Source organism: Coffea eugenioides, chromosome 2, assembly GCF_003713205.1.
Source record: "Coffea eugenioides isolate CCC68of chromosome 2, Ceug_1.0, whole genome shotgun sequence".
Taxonomy (NCBI): Eukaryota; Viridiplantae; Streptophyta; class Magnoliopsida; order Gentianales; family Rubiaceae; genus Coffea; species Coffea eugenioides.
Window position 1 is genome coordinate 64,791,520 of NC_040036.1, and position 14,506 is coordinate 64,806,025.

A 14,506-nucleotide genomic window follows, 5' to 3' on the forward strand; every position below is an offset into this window, starting at 1 on the left:
GGTAGGCTTTTAGAAAGTCAAAAGGGGTTAAACCTAATTGCCCTTCTCATATTAATGCCTCAAATTCAAACGTGGTCTCGACATGCATAACAAAGCAAGTTCTAGAATATCAAATCATGTGTGATATCACCCATTCAAAGCAAATAGAGCAATTATAAATGTAATGCTCATTAGGCCCAAAAGCTCACAAAAAAAGTGAAAATATGTCAAATTTTTAAACACCCTTCATTTGAATCAATAGTCAAGAAAACACATTACTTGCACTAGCAATAGAATACCATTCACACTTGCATCTTGACTGAATCAATACGAATCTCAAAAAGTCTTGAAAAATCAGAAACTAGACGAATTAACTCAAAAACTGACCAAAAATACTTAAAATTTTTTCTCTTTTTCATTTCATTTTTTTTTAAAAAAAAACCAAACTAGAAATTAAAAACCAACATGATCTCCCTCCCCCACACCTAAACATTGCCTTGTCCTCAAGGAAAAAAATAAAAATAAAGTGTAGAAAGAAAGAAATACTCCCCTGAAGAAATACTAAGTTTCCGATGGAAAAGGAGGTTGGAAACGAACGTGCTCGAAATAAGCTGCCAGGTTCTGACCCATGTGGGACAAACGTCGATCCATCTGTTGGCTCTACTCCGTACGAGGACCGACTGCTCGGAGATTCTGCTGATGGTTGAAGGTTCGCTGCTGATCTCGGCGAGGGCCAACAGCTGCTATTTTATTTGATCCTACCTATCACAAAGAAATTATATCACGTAAATCACTTTTAACAAATCAACAACACAATCAAACTACTAAAAACAATAACTCTTGGGTTGCCTCCCACGCAACGCCTTTCTTTAATGTCTTTGGCTAGACAAAATAATGCTTCAATCAGAGGGTTCAAGCACTGCAAGGGTCACCTCCTCAACATTATTAACTTCAAATCCTTCATAAAAAGGTTTGAGACGATGACCATTAACCTTAAAAATCTTGTCAGTGTGAAGACTTTGAATTTCTACTGCACCATGAGGAAACACATTAGTCACAATAAAAGGTCCAATCCAACGAGAACGCAATTTACCAGGAAAAAGTTTAAGTCTAGAGTGAAAAAGAAGTACTTTTTGACCAATACAAAAAATTTTCCTTGAAATTGTTTTATCATGAAATGCTTTTGTCTTTTCCTTATAAATGCTAGAACTCTCATATGCATCATTTCGGACTTCCTCCAACTCTTGCAATTGCAACTTCTTGTGTTCTCCAGCTTCATCCATCCGCATATTGTAATTTTTAACTGCCCAATATGCCCTATGTTCCAATTCCACAGGTAGATGACAAGGTTTGCCAAAAATTAATCGGTAAGGAGACATACCTATGGGGGTCTTAAAAGCTGTACGGTAAGCCCAAAGTGCATCATCTAAGCGCAAACTCCAATCCTTTCTATTGGAATTCACCGTCTTTTCAAGTATCGACTTAATTTCTTTATTGGAGATTTCTGCTTGACCACTAGTCTGCGGATGATAGGACGTAGAAACCCGGTGAGTGACGCCATATTTCTTCATTAATGCTTCCATTACTCGATTGCAGAAGTGTGTCCCTCGGTCACTGATAATTGCTCTTGGCGTGCCATACCTGGCAAAAATATGAGATTTAATAAAATCAACTACAACCTTAGCATTGTCAGTCCTAGTTGCCTTAGCCTCTATCCACTTTGAGACAAAATCAACTGCAAGTAATATATACATATTACCAAAAGAGGAAGGAAATGGGCTCATAAAATCTATACCCCATATATCGAAAATTTCACAAACCAGTATAGGAGTAAGAGGCATTTGATCTCTATGGCTTAAATTACCTGTCTTTTGACAATTGCACATGATTTACAAAATAAGTATGCATCACTAAACAAAGTTGGCCAAAATAAACCACACTCTAAAACCTTTCTTGTAGTTCGCTTAGGGACAAAATGTCCACCATATGCATATGAGTGACAAAAAGATAAAATTGATGGAACCTCTTCTTCAGACACATACCTGCGAATAATTTGGTCAGAACAATATTTCCACAAGTATGGTTCATCCCACACATAATATTTAACATCACTTTTAATTTTTTCCTTTTGAGATCTAGACAAATCATTAGGTAGCGTTCTAGTAACAAGATAATTCACTAAATCAGCATACCAGGGAGTTGTCTTTTGAACTACAAAAAGATGCTCATCTGGAAAATTATCCTTCAAGGGAGCAGGTCCTTCACTATTGATCAAACGACTGAGGTGATCAGCAACCATATTTTCAGCACCCCTTTCGTCTTTAATTTCCAGATCAAATTCTTGGAGTAGGAGAATCCACCTTATAAGTCGTGGTTTGGCCTCTTTCTTGTTGAGCAAATATTTCAAAGCTGCATGGTCAGAATAAATAACGACTTTAGTGCCAAGTAAATAAGAACGGAATTTTTCTAAAGCAAAAACAATAGCTAAAAGCTCATTTTCCGTAGTCGAATAATTGCACTGGGCACCATCCAGGGTCCTCGAGGCATAATAAATGACATAAGAAGCTCTGCACTCTTTCTGGCCGAGTACTGCACCAACAGTAAAATTGCTGGCATCACACATTATTTCGAAAGGAAGACTCCAGTTTGGTGGTCGAACCACTGGTGCTGAAGTCAATGATTCTTTGAGCGTGTTAAATGCACTCTTGCAATTATCATCAAAATGAAATACCACATCCTTTTGAAGTAATTTGCATAGAGGATGGGATATCTTTGAAAAATCTTTAATGAAACGCCTATAAAAACCTGCATGGCCAAGAAAAGAGCGAACTTCCCGCACACTTGCGGGGTAAGGTAAACATTTGATAATTTCTACCTTAGCCTTATCTACCTCAATTCCTTTAGCAGATACCACATGGCCTAAAATTATGCCTTGGTCTACCATAAAATGGTATTTCTCATAATTTAAGACAAGATTAGTCTCAATGCACCTTTTAAGAATTTTTGTGAGGTTAGTTAAACATTTATCAAAAGAATTACCATAGACAGTAAAATCATCCAAAAACACTTCTATGATATTCTCCACATAATCAGAAAATATACTAACCATTCACCTTTGGAATGTAGCAGGCGCATTACAAAGACCAAAAGGCATTCGTCTATAGGCAAATGTACCAAAAAGGCAAGTAAATGTGATTTTCTCTTGATCTTCAGGCGCCACTGGAATTTGTAGAAAACCTGAAAAACCATCAAGACAGCAATAATGAGATTTTCCTGCCAACCTTTCCAACATCTGATCAATAAAAGGCAATGGAAAATGATCTTTACGAGTTAATGCATTTAATTTTCTAAAATCGGTACAAACTCTCCACCCATTTTGAACTCGAGTGGGCACTAACTCACCTTTAGGATTTTCAATAACAGTAATTCCTGTCTTTTTAGGAACTACTTGAACAGGACTTACCCACTTACTATCCGAAATGGGATAGATTATACCTGTGTCAAGAAGTTTTAAAACTTCTTTCTTCACTACCTCCATCATTGGTGGGTTCAATCTCCTTTGAGCCTCTCTCGAAGGCTTAGCACCATCTTCTAACAAGATGCGATGCATGCAAGTGGCTGGACTTAATCCTTTTATGTCAGCCACTGTCCATCCTATTGCCTCCTTGTGGTCCTTCAACACCCGAATTAGTTTTTCTTCCTCTAAAGCAGTCAATTTACTGGAAATTATTACTGGGAGTGTATCTCCATCTCCCAAGAATGCATACTTTAAATTATCCGGTAACTGCTTTAATTCCACCTTCGGGGCTTGCACAATAGATGGCAAAAGCTGTGAATGAGACAAAGGTAATTCCAAGTAAGACACATTGGAAAATTCTGGACAAAGAGAATTCAATTCAAAAATAACTTCCTGCAATTCAAAAGGAAAAACAAACTTCCCTTTTATCTTTTGCAAATTTTCCTGACAGAGACCAGTAGAAATAGCAACCTTCAACGCATCGTCATTATTAAATTCAAAATTTTGCTGCGCCAAAGAATCAATTACATCTATAACAAAAACTGAATGAGATTCACCAGGATATTTCATGGCATCATAAATACTAAATTTAATAACATCACCATCAAATTCCATAGTCAATGTGCCAGTGAAAACATCAATTTTTGTTCTAGCAGTTTTCAAAAATGGTCTCCCTAACAGTATTGGAGATGAATTAGAATTATCATCCTCCATATCAAGCACATAAAAATCTGCAGGAAAAATCAAATTATCAATTTGCACTAAAATATCCTCCAAAACTCCATCAGGATAGGCATTTGATCGATCAGCCAGTTGAATTATTACGCCCGTCTCTTTTAAAGGCCCAAAGTTCATCAAATTATAAATAGAACGAGGCATAACATTTATCGAAGCACCCAAATCCAACATAGCTTTTTCAATTTTAATATTGCCTATTTTACAAGGGACAGTAAACATACCCGGGTCCTTGCATTTAGGAGGCAATTTTTTCTGCAGAACTGCCGAGACATTTTCTCCCATATGCACTTTCTCGTTTCCTTTCAACTTTTTCTTACCAGTGCATAACTCCTTCAAAAATTTAGCATATCTAGGAATTTGCTTAATTGCATCTAAAAGAGGGATATTTACCTCAACTTTTCGAAAAGTGTCCAAAATCTCCTGTTCTTGCTCTTGCTTTTTGGACTTTGCCAGTCGACTAGGAAATGGAGGCGGAGGTGTAACCACTTGTGTTGATTTTTCTCCAAAATCTGGTTGTTCCAAGGCCCTAGGTTGAGACACATTCCCCTCTTTTTCGAGCTCTTCCTCGATTGCTTGTTCAGAAATTCTCTTGCTCGGCTCAGGCAACTCTTTGCCACTTCTTAATGTGATGGCACTAGCATTTTGCTTGGGGTTGACAATTGTCTGCGAAGGTAGCTTTCCAGATAATTGGGACTCCAATCTATTGACTGTGGAAGCTAACTGGCTCATTTGATTCTCCAAATTATGAATGCTAGTTTTCGTCTCCTGTTGAAATTGTTGAGTGTTAGTAGCCAAAGATTTCACAATATCCTCAAGTGACATACCTGATTTAGGAGCAGGTTGTTGCTGTGAAAGTTGAGGTCTAGGTTGATATTGTGGCTGTTGTGGAAATCCTGGTGGCCTTGCTGCATAACTAAAATTAGGATGATCCCTCCATCCTGGATTATAGGTGTTTGCATAGGGATCATACCGCCTCTGAGGTGGTCCTGGAAATCCAACTGCATTAGCCTGCTCAGTCGAATCATCTTGGAGTGTGGGGCACATATCTGTTGGATGACTCGAACCATAGCAGATTCCACATGTTTTCAATTGCTGCATTTGTCCTATAGCTAACTTTTCAACCAAAGAAGTTAGACAATCTAATCTTTGCTCTATTGAAGAATTACTTACCTCATTGACTCTACGAGTTGTGTTATCCTGCCTGTCTCCAAATTGTTGAGCATTTGCAGCCATACTCGATATCAAACTTCTTGCCTCCGTGGGTGTTTTATTCACTAAGGAGCCCCCACTGGCAGCATCAATAATTCTTCTGTCAGTTTGGGACAAACCCTCATAAAAATACTGGATGAAGAGTTGGTCAGGAATTTGATGATGAGGACAACTAGCACATAGTTGCTTGAATCTTTCCCAATATTCATGTAGAGTCTCTCCATTGAATTGTCGAATTCCACAGATGTCTTTCCTAATGCTTGCAGCTCGGGATGCAGGAAAGAATTTTTCTAGAAAATGCTTCTTCATGTCTGTCCATGTGGATATTGACCCAGAGGGCAGATAATAGAGCCAATCCTTAGCTTTATCGGCTAAGAAAAATGGAAATGCTCTTAATTTAATTTGCTCCTCTGTGACTCCCTGGGGTTTCATTGTCGAGCAAACCACATGGAATTCTTTGAGATGCTTGTGGGGATCTTCACCTGGTAAGCCATGAAAAGAAGGAAGTAAATGGATTAGTCCAGATTTTAACTCAAATGCAACCTCTAATGTAGGATAAGTAATGCATAGAGGCTGTTGATTTAAATCTGGTGCAGCCAATTCTCTCAATGTCCGTTCATTAGCCATGGTGCTATTTATCTCTTCCGTCTCACTAAATGAATCTACAAAATCTACTACTGAATTATGTCCAGTAGATGAGGAGGATGCCTCTGCTCGTTCTCTTGTTGCTTTTCTCAATGCACGAGCAGTCTTCTCTATCTCAGGATTATATTGCAGTTCACCTGTACGAGAAGATCTAGGCATAAACCAGTAACAATAAAAATAAAAATAAAAATAAAAAATAAACAAAGAAAATAAAATTCAAAGAAAATAAATTTATTTTGACACCAAGTCCCCGGCAACGGCGCCAAAATTTGGTGGGTGTCAAACCTGCAAAAATAAAATTCCTACTCTTAAGTCACGAATTAAGTCCACTATGGTACTGGAGCAGGGACTTAGGCTGTGCAATGGGTTACTAGCTTCACCCTGTTGCCAGAGTTTGCTTGATCCGATATACCAAAGTATCTTAATTACGTGAAAGATAAAATTCGAATATAGCAGTGAGTAGGGTCGAATCCACAGGGACTTGGGAATTTATTTTGAATGAATGTAACATTAAATAAAAATGGGGGGATTGATATGAAACTACCTAATTTAATTGCTCAAATTAAAAATAAGACAATCGCAGATAAAATAAATAACAATAAATATAAAGTAAATTAACGGAAGGAAAATCTCTAGTCAAAGGTATAATCTCCACTAATGGTTCGAATTATTGATCACAGATGCAGAGATAAAATCTTTCATTTACAAATAAACTGGTTATGGTTGTCAACAAGTTCTGAAAACCTGCCTAACCTTCCTGATTCGATAACCACAACAAGTTCTGTGGTTATTGCCCTAGCCAATTAAGCAGTCCTAAACACGCTCTTAGGATTTAACCTATTGACAGCATTAATCATTAGACTGGCCACCAATTATAACCAACAAACACACACGCTCGGTTTATTTAGGCTATATCATATATTGCCGCAACAACAATCCAAAAGTTTCTACTACAATTGAATCATGTCACTTGCCACATGCATTAAAATTACCCAACAATTACGGATTGATCACTCTTAAATGGCTGTTAATTACTCACACAATTAAACAGTGATCAAGTATTTAATTGCAAGAAATAATCATATGCATAAGTGAACAGGAAATATATAAATACTTGCAAATTAAAGAACGTAAGCAAATCAATTCGATCTCACAGTTTTGTCAAACCAAAGCTTCGATTTAACCTCTGAATAGATGAAGAAATTAGCCACTCCTCATAGTTGAATTGCAGCCAAAAGTACTACTCGAGTTCTTAATTGAAAAAGGAAAATAAATTGGGAAAATGAAGGAAAAACGGAACGGAACAGAATGGCCTGCGTTGATTTTCAGAATCTTCTCCCCTGCCGTTTTCTCCTTTTTCTTTTTTCTAATCCTTTTCAGTTGAACCAGAGGTCTCGTTTTCCCTCGCGTCCCCCCAGGGCTTCTTTAGCATTTCTTTCTTTTTTTTTCCAAAAATGGGCCTCGTGTGCAATTGAAGCTCAATGGGATGCGGGCTTTCTACTGCATCAGTTGTACTGTTCTTTGCTGTAAACTAACCAAAAGCAAAAGCCCAAAACGCTTGCTAACTTGATGCAGTAACAATCATCAACACCCCATCATCCCTGATGTAGCGGTTTTCAAGTATCAACTAAGAAACTTGTATCAAGATTTTCTTAATGGAATTTCCTCAATTAGGCTTCAATTTCTCCTTTTCTGCCTCAATTGACTTGAAGTTCCTAGAAATCACACAAAAATTCAAATATAAGTAGAATCTAGCAAATTATCACAACATTTGGTCAAAATAAAGGGGAAAATATTAACAAATAAACTGCCTAATTTGCGCATTAACACCATACCTACTCTCGTGATTATGAAATTAGCTACAAGTTCATTTCTTTTATGAAATTACATGAAATGAATCACTAAAACCATATAGGTGTACGTCTACTCTCGTGAGTGTACTCCCTAAGTTTAGCACTGCTTGAACTAGTATTAAATCTCAATTTTCATTGAAGAAACAACACCTTTAGATAATCACAATTAATGGTACCAAGTTAATCATGATTTAAAGACTTAAAGTGCTAAATAACTTGCTCAAAATAATAGCATCAAATAGCCAAATAATAAACACTAACAATCATAAAAAGTTCAACCAAACCCAATGCATAAACTTTAGAAACACATAATAAACATAAAATCCAAAACTTGTATATTAACTAAACTTAGAATCCAATACAAAAGATAAAGAGTTGGAAAAGTAAAGTAACCCTTGTCACATGAGCTCTTTCCTTGCCTTCTTCATCTCCATCTTCATTTTCATGTAGCTAACATACAAGAAAGGATAAACTATCTAAAACTAAACTATCCTACACTACTCTACACTAAAGAACAAAAAAACTACATTTTTGTGGTGCTTCTTGCACTCTCTAAGCTCTCTTTAATCTTGAAAGTTTATAGCTATATATAGAGGACTCTAGTCAAGAAATGAGGCTTCAAACATCCATTTTTACAGTTGCGCGGTTGTCAATGTCCATCAATAGTTGTGAATTATTGGAAGAGAAAACAAGTTGTGCAAGTGGAGAGCAGCCATATCTGACCAGATTCTGACCAAGAATCCGGCCAGAATCTGGTCGGATTGTCGGCCGGATTACTCCCCTGTCTTCTTGTACAATTTCTGTTCAATCTTCAATATTGTTCCAATTTTGTCTCAACCTCAACTGAACTTTTCTTGATGATAGAAGGTGAATTAACTCTTGACAAAAACATGAAACTTGTAACCCTTTGAGTTATCTTTCAATGCATCAAGAATCACCTCATTTGGATTTGTGTAGGCAGAGAAATGATAGAAATACCCTTGACTGCTCACTGCCTTGTCTCAGCTTCGACTATAGAAAATTAGCTACTATAATTCAGATTTGTGATCTGAAAAACCTTCAAACTAGATTTGGATGTCTCCATAAGATTTGTAGATCTATCTCTTATCTTCACAATGGTTTCAGAATCATCTCAATCTGATCATTGTAGCTCAAGTTATAGTCGAAATACGAAAATATATCAAAACTGTCAACTTTCCTTTGCATCCAAATGAAGTATATTTCCAACTCCTATACAAATTATAGATAAAATGCAAGTAAAAAGTGACAAAAACCTCATTTAATCACTTGAAAACATTTTAAATTAATTATAGCCAGAAAGATCCATTTTCTTCCAATAATATAGCCAAAGTGGCTAAAAATAACATAAAATATCATTCAAATATAGCATAAATTAGTCACTTATCAAGGGCTGAGTAACCGGGCTCTTTCATTTGGCAAATGTCGGAATTCGCATTAAAAAGTTTAAATGGCTAAAGACTAAGTATTCCCCCAGAAAAAAAAAACTCTAGTGTGGGGATATTTTAGAAAACAAAAAAATATGTGCTAATAGTGAAAAATGTGGAAGCGTTTAATGAATTGTTAGCCCGCTAATCCATGAATTTCAATGTTGAGATTTTGTTTAATAGTCGAACCATTTGCTAATGGATGTTGGTTGAATATTTTATATTCTTAGATTAGTTAGTCAGAAATTGAAAGAGTCCTTAATCTTGAAAGCTAACTGGAGAGATATTTCTTGAAAATTGCTACAAACACTTGATATATGTTTTAATTGTATATTGGCAATAGATGATTCGAGCAATAATCATTATTTGAATTTGATTGCTTGATTTGTTGTTCTCACACTTGAGGACAAGTATGGTTTAGGTGTGGGGGAAATTGATAGGTTGCATTTTTGTCATCAATTTTATGGGTATTTCCCTCCTTTATTTTACCAAATATTGCGTAAATTGATTAATTCTACTTATATTTGGTTAATTGTGCTAATTGTAGGAAAAAGAGCAAAACGTGACAAAAAGGGGTAATTTTCAATTAATTTGATAGTGGCATGTTCGGGACCTATTTCCAAGTTCGATTCAAACTTCGGGCAGCCTTAGAGGAAGATTTGGAAGATTTGAATTATAATTATTAGTTTTATGATTGAAGTAGGAAACTTGAAATACTTTCTTTTGTGGCTTTAGGAGACTAGTCTTATTTGGTAGTAGACTTGAATTAGGAAGCTAGAAGAGAAAAGGCCATTCCCATTTGATTAGGACTTCAACTAAAAATAAAAGCGTGAGGACTATTTGCTTTGCAAGAGGGACGACGGCCGCTTAGCCTTTTGGCCAATCTTTTTGACGGGTATTTTACATACGTACAAGTTAAAAAAAAAAATCGAATTACACCCGTTCACTGCAAGTATACAGGTCAACTAGTAGTTTAGGGTATATATCGAGTCGATCCCACAGGGAAGAGTGAACAATTACCGGTATTACTAAAGCTTCTCTATTATTTAAACTATCAATGAATTATAACAAATTTAACCTACTGAAATTATACAAAATAACAAATAAAAGTTTCTTAGGTTGTGGTATCCCTAACTACTCATGCAAGTGCTATATTTGGATCATTGAGTACTACATCTAGGCTAGTTATGGTGTAATTTCCTTATGCATTTGAATCCTACTTTCGTAGTGAATCAATTATACTTATAACTAATCCATACCTATTCTCATGGTTATGAAATTAGCTACAAGTTCATTTTTTCAGTGAAATTACATGAAATGAATCACTAAAAACTACATAGGTGCACCTCTACTTTCGTGAGTGTACTCCCTATGTTTAGCACTTCTTGAACTAATGTTAAATCTAAATTTTCATTGCAGAAATAACACCTTAGATAATCACAATTAATGGTACCAGATTAATCATGATTTAAAGAGTTAAAGTACTAAATAATTTGCTCAAATCATAGCAGTCAAATAGCCAAATAATAAGCACTAACAATCATAGCAAGTTCAACCAAACCCCAGGTATAAACTTTAAAGACACATATTAAACATAAAATCCAGAACTTATATATTAACTAAACTTGGAATCAAGTACAAAAGATAAAGATTTGGAAGGAATACAACCCTTCTCACATGAGCTTTCTTCCTTGCCTTCATCCTCCATCTTCTTCTTTATCTAGCTAATAACAAGAATGGATGAACTATCTTACTTTATACTAAGCTAAACTAACACTAAGAGAATGGAAAAGCTACATTTTTGCAGACTCCAAGCTTCTCCCGTATGATAATATCAGACCTCCCAAATGTCTCTGCATATAAACTACTCCAAAGCTCATTTTCCACTGGTCAAACTTTCCACACTTGATTTCCAAATCTGAAATTGTTAAGATAGTCAATAACAAATGTTTTTGACTTGAAAATAAGCCACCTTTCTTGCCCTTTTGTCTTCTGAAGCATGTGCACCGAATTCCCTTGCATCTTATAGCTGGAAAGTGGTATGAACACAAGAGAAATGGCTGAGTCAAATTGCAGAATTTCGGCTACAAAATGCGCCTACACAAAACGCGGCATCAACTCGCGTTTTGTCTACTCGCGTTTTCAATTCTGTGTTTTTGGCTTCACTTCAACTGCAATTTTCTCTATGATTGAGGCCGAACTAGCTTTTGTGTAAAACATAAAAGTTTTAGCCCTTTGGGTTAGATTTCCAATGCTTCAAGAATCATCCAAATCAGAGCTTTGTAGACAGAGATATGGCTGAAATACTAACACCTGGTCAAACCCCTGTTTTCAACTTTGGACAGCAGTGTTGAATTTTGGTATTTCGACTTTTTGACTGAGTAATCGGCTGAATTGGATTCTGATGTCTTCATACCAAATTTAGATCTATCTCTTAGCTTAAAAATGGTATAAAAATCACCTCAATCCAATATGTGTAGCTCTAGATATAGTTAAAATACGAAAATGTGTCAGAGTTGTCAAAGCTGACTTTTCTTGATTCAAATTGCATTTCTCCTTTTACCCTTCATATTTTATTTTCACCACTTTAATCTATCTTCAATCATCCAAATATCTTCTCAGTGCACTTCATTTGATGATTGAATCATTAAACCTACAAAATATGAAGTTTTTACCATAAAAATCCATAAAATGCAATGTTTAGCCACTTTAACATAAAATGTAGTTTTTTACCAAAACCTTAGTTAGTTTAGTTATAAAACTAAATAATCAAACCAAAATTAACTAATAAAACACACTAAAAAATACGTAAAATATATTCTTATCACTTTTGTTTTCTCTAGTTTTTCTCCTATCAAAGACTAATGCGGCTGGTTTTGGAAAAATAGTGTGAATTGCTTCAATTGGCTATGCGCAATTAAATTTCTTTTCTAGTCAACGAACAACAGAGGTTTTGGTTCATCTAAAAATTGTGAGATCGAACTAATTTTATTTATTCCTCTTATTCACTAGTATTTACATATTTTCTGATTGTAGTGCTTATGGTTGTTTTATTAATTGAGCATCCTGGGCCCTGACGTTGAATTAATTTAGCAACCTAATGTCAATTGGAGCGTTAAATCCGTAATTATTTAATTGTTCTAAAATAGTGGCAACTGGCATGATTGGATTTGAGTCAGGGGAATACGCAGACTAATCGAAAATAATCTTGGTCATATTATTTGGTTAGAATAGGGCTCCTCTAATACGTAAAACAATTGGGGAATTAAATCTTACGGGCATATCTAGAATTATTTCTCGATTAGAGTAGTGATTAACGGGCGTACGTTAATCACTGACACAGTAAAGAGAAGTTGACTGTTATCGCTTATTTGGCAGTTATAACTTATTTATTAGTTAATAATTGGAACTACCTTTGCATTGATGATCAATTAGGAGAACCATTGTTGAAGTTATTTATTGGCTAGAGCTTAGTTATTGTTAATTTGGTTTTAATAAATTGTCATTTAATTTTTAGTTGGCTATTCATTTTTATTCGAACCGTTTAATTATTTCCATTGCTATTAAAAAAAAACCCCCCATTGTTAGTTTGAACTTCAAAAGAGACAAATATCCCCAGTTCCTGTGGATTCGATTCTACTTATCACTATCTACAAAAATTATACTTTGTTTGAACAGGTATTTATTATTACACAGGCTCGACAACCTGTCAATTGTTTTATTGTTTGCCCTTTCTTTACTTTTTCTTGCTCCTTGATTTTCTTATTTTCATTTTTTGGTTTGGCTAAACTCTTTGGTGGTTTGGAATCAAGGGGTAGGCCAAGTTAAGGACTATACTTGTTCTTTTTCAATGTTAAATATTAAGTAATAAATTGTTTGGGTTTTTACTTCTAGGCATTTATTTTATTTGTAACTATTTCTCTTAATTTTTTTTAGCAAGAGAGTAACAGGATTTGAAAAAGGAGACAAGGGAGGGGGATTTGACACTAGGACTTCTAATTCCTTAGACCTTAATTTTAGCCTATAGACAAGATCTTCTCTACAGTTGTTTTAGTCTTGTTTTACACTTTTACAAATTTAAAGTCTTATGCTTTTCGCTTGATCTTAATATGTTAACCTAGCACTAATTAGAAAATAAATTTGTATTTCTACAATAATGTTCTTCTACTCTTTAATATTTATTTATGCATGATTTTTAGACTATATTTTTCCTTTGATTTTATTTAAATACCACAATAGGTTAGAAATTGACACTAAATTTTACTTGCTCTTTAGCTTTCTCTTTTCAAATTTTTTACTTTGTTTTTATTAAAACAATGCATTTTCACATAAGTTAACACTAAAATGATACTCTTCTCTTTTTTTCCTCTATTGTTCTAATTTAAAATATAAATGTTTGTATAGCACGGGTCAGATTGCAAGTATTGTAACATATTTACTCATATTTATTCCATAAAAGTATTGCTTTCTAAATATTCAACTACCATACTAATTTTTAAAACTTTTGTACATAAATTTATTGAAATATGGTAATATTCATCAAATATTGCAATGTATACCCAAAAAATTAACAAGTACTGTTTGATATAGTTATTAAACTTTTCCAATGATTCTAAATCTAGGACTACAAAATTGTTCTAAATGAAATACAGAAGACGTAGCAATCCATATTCAATATCTAGCAAAGTTATTAAATTTATTACTATAACAATTAAATTCACACTGAACAAAGTATGTATAAAAAATGCAAACTTTATTAAACAAGAAAAAAGTTGTCAAAAGAGTTAAAATTGAATGTGTAAATGCCTTATAGTTCTTGAATATCACTCCTTTGTAAGGGCTTTGATAAAAGACTTTTATCAAGGATATTTTTTTGGCACCCAAATATACAAAGGCATAATTTATTGTAGAAAATATATATTGTGACTGCAGATAAAGTACATTGTGAAAGGCATTTCACATGATTGCGTATTACAATTACTAAGTCCAATCCTAACGGCATAATACAACACATAAAATACTTTTATAATTTAAAAATAAAAAACAAAATAAGCAAAATATGCTTATATAAATTCAAGACATATTTTACCACTGCTAAGATTTCCATCCATGTCCAGCAT

At 34.6% G+C, this 14,506-nt stretch overlaps 1 pseudogene; it reads right to left on the reverse strand.

The window, feature by feature from the left end:
• Positions 1-1,590: 1,590 nt before the first annotated feature.
• LOC113760036 overlaps positions 1,591-14,506 on the reverse strand; it is a 105,333-nt pseudogene continuing 92,417 nt past the window's right edge.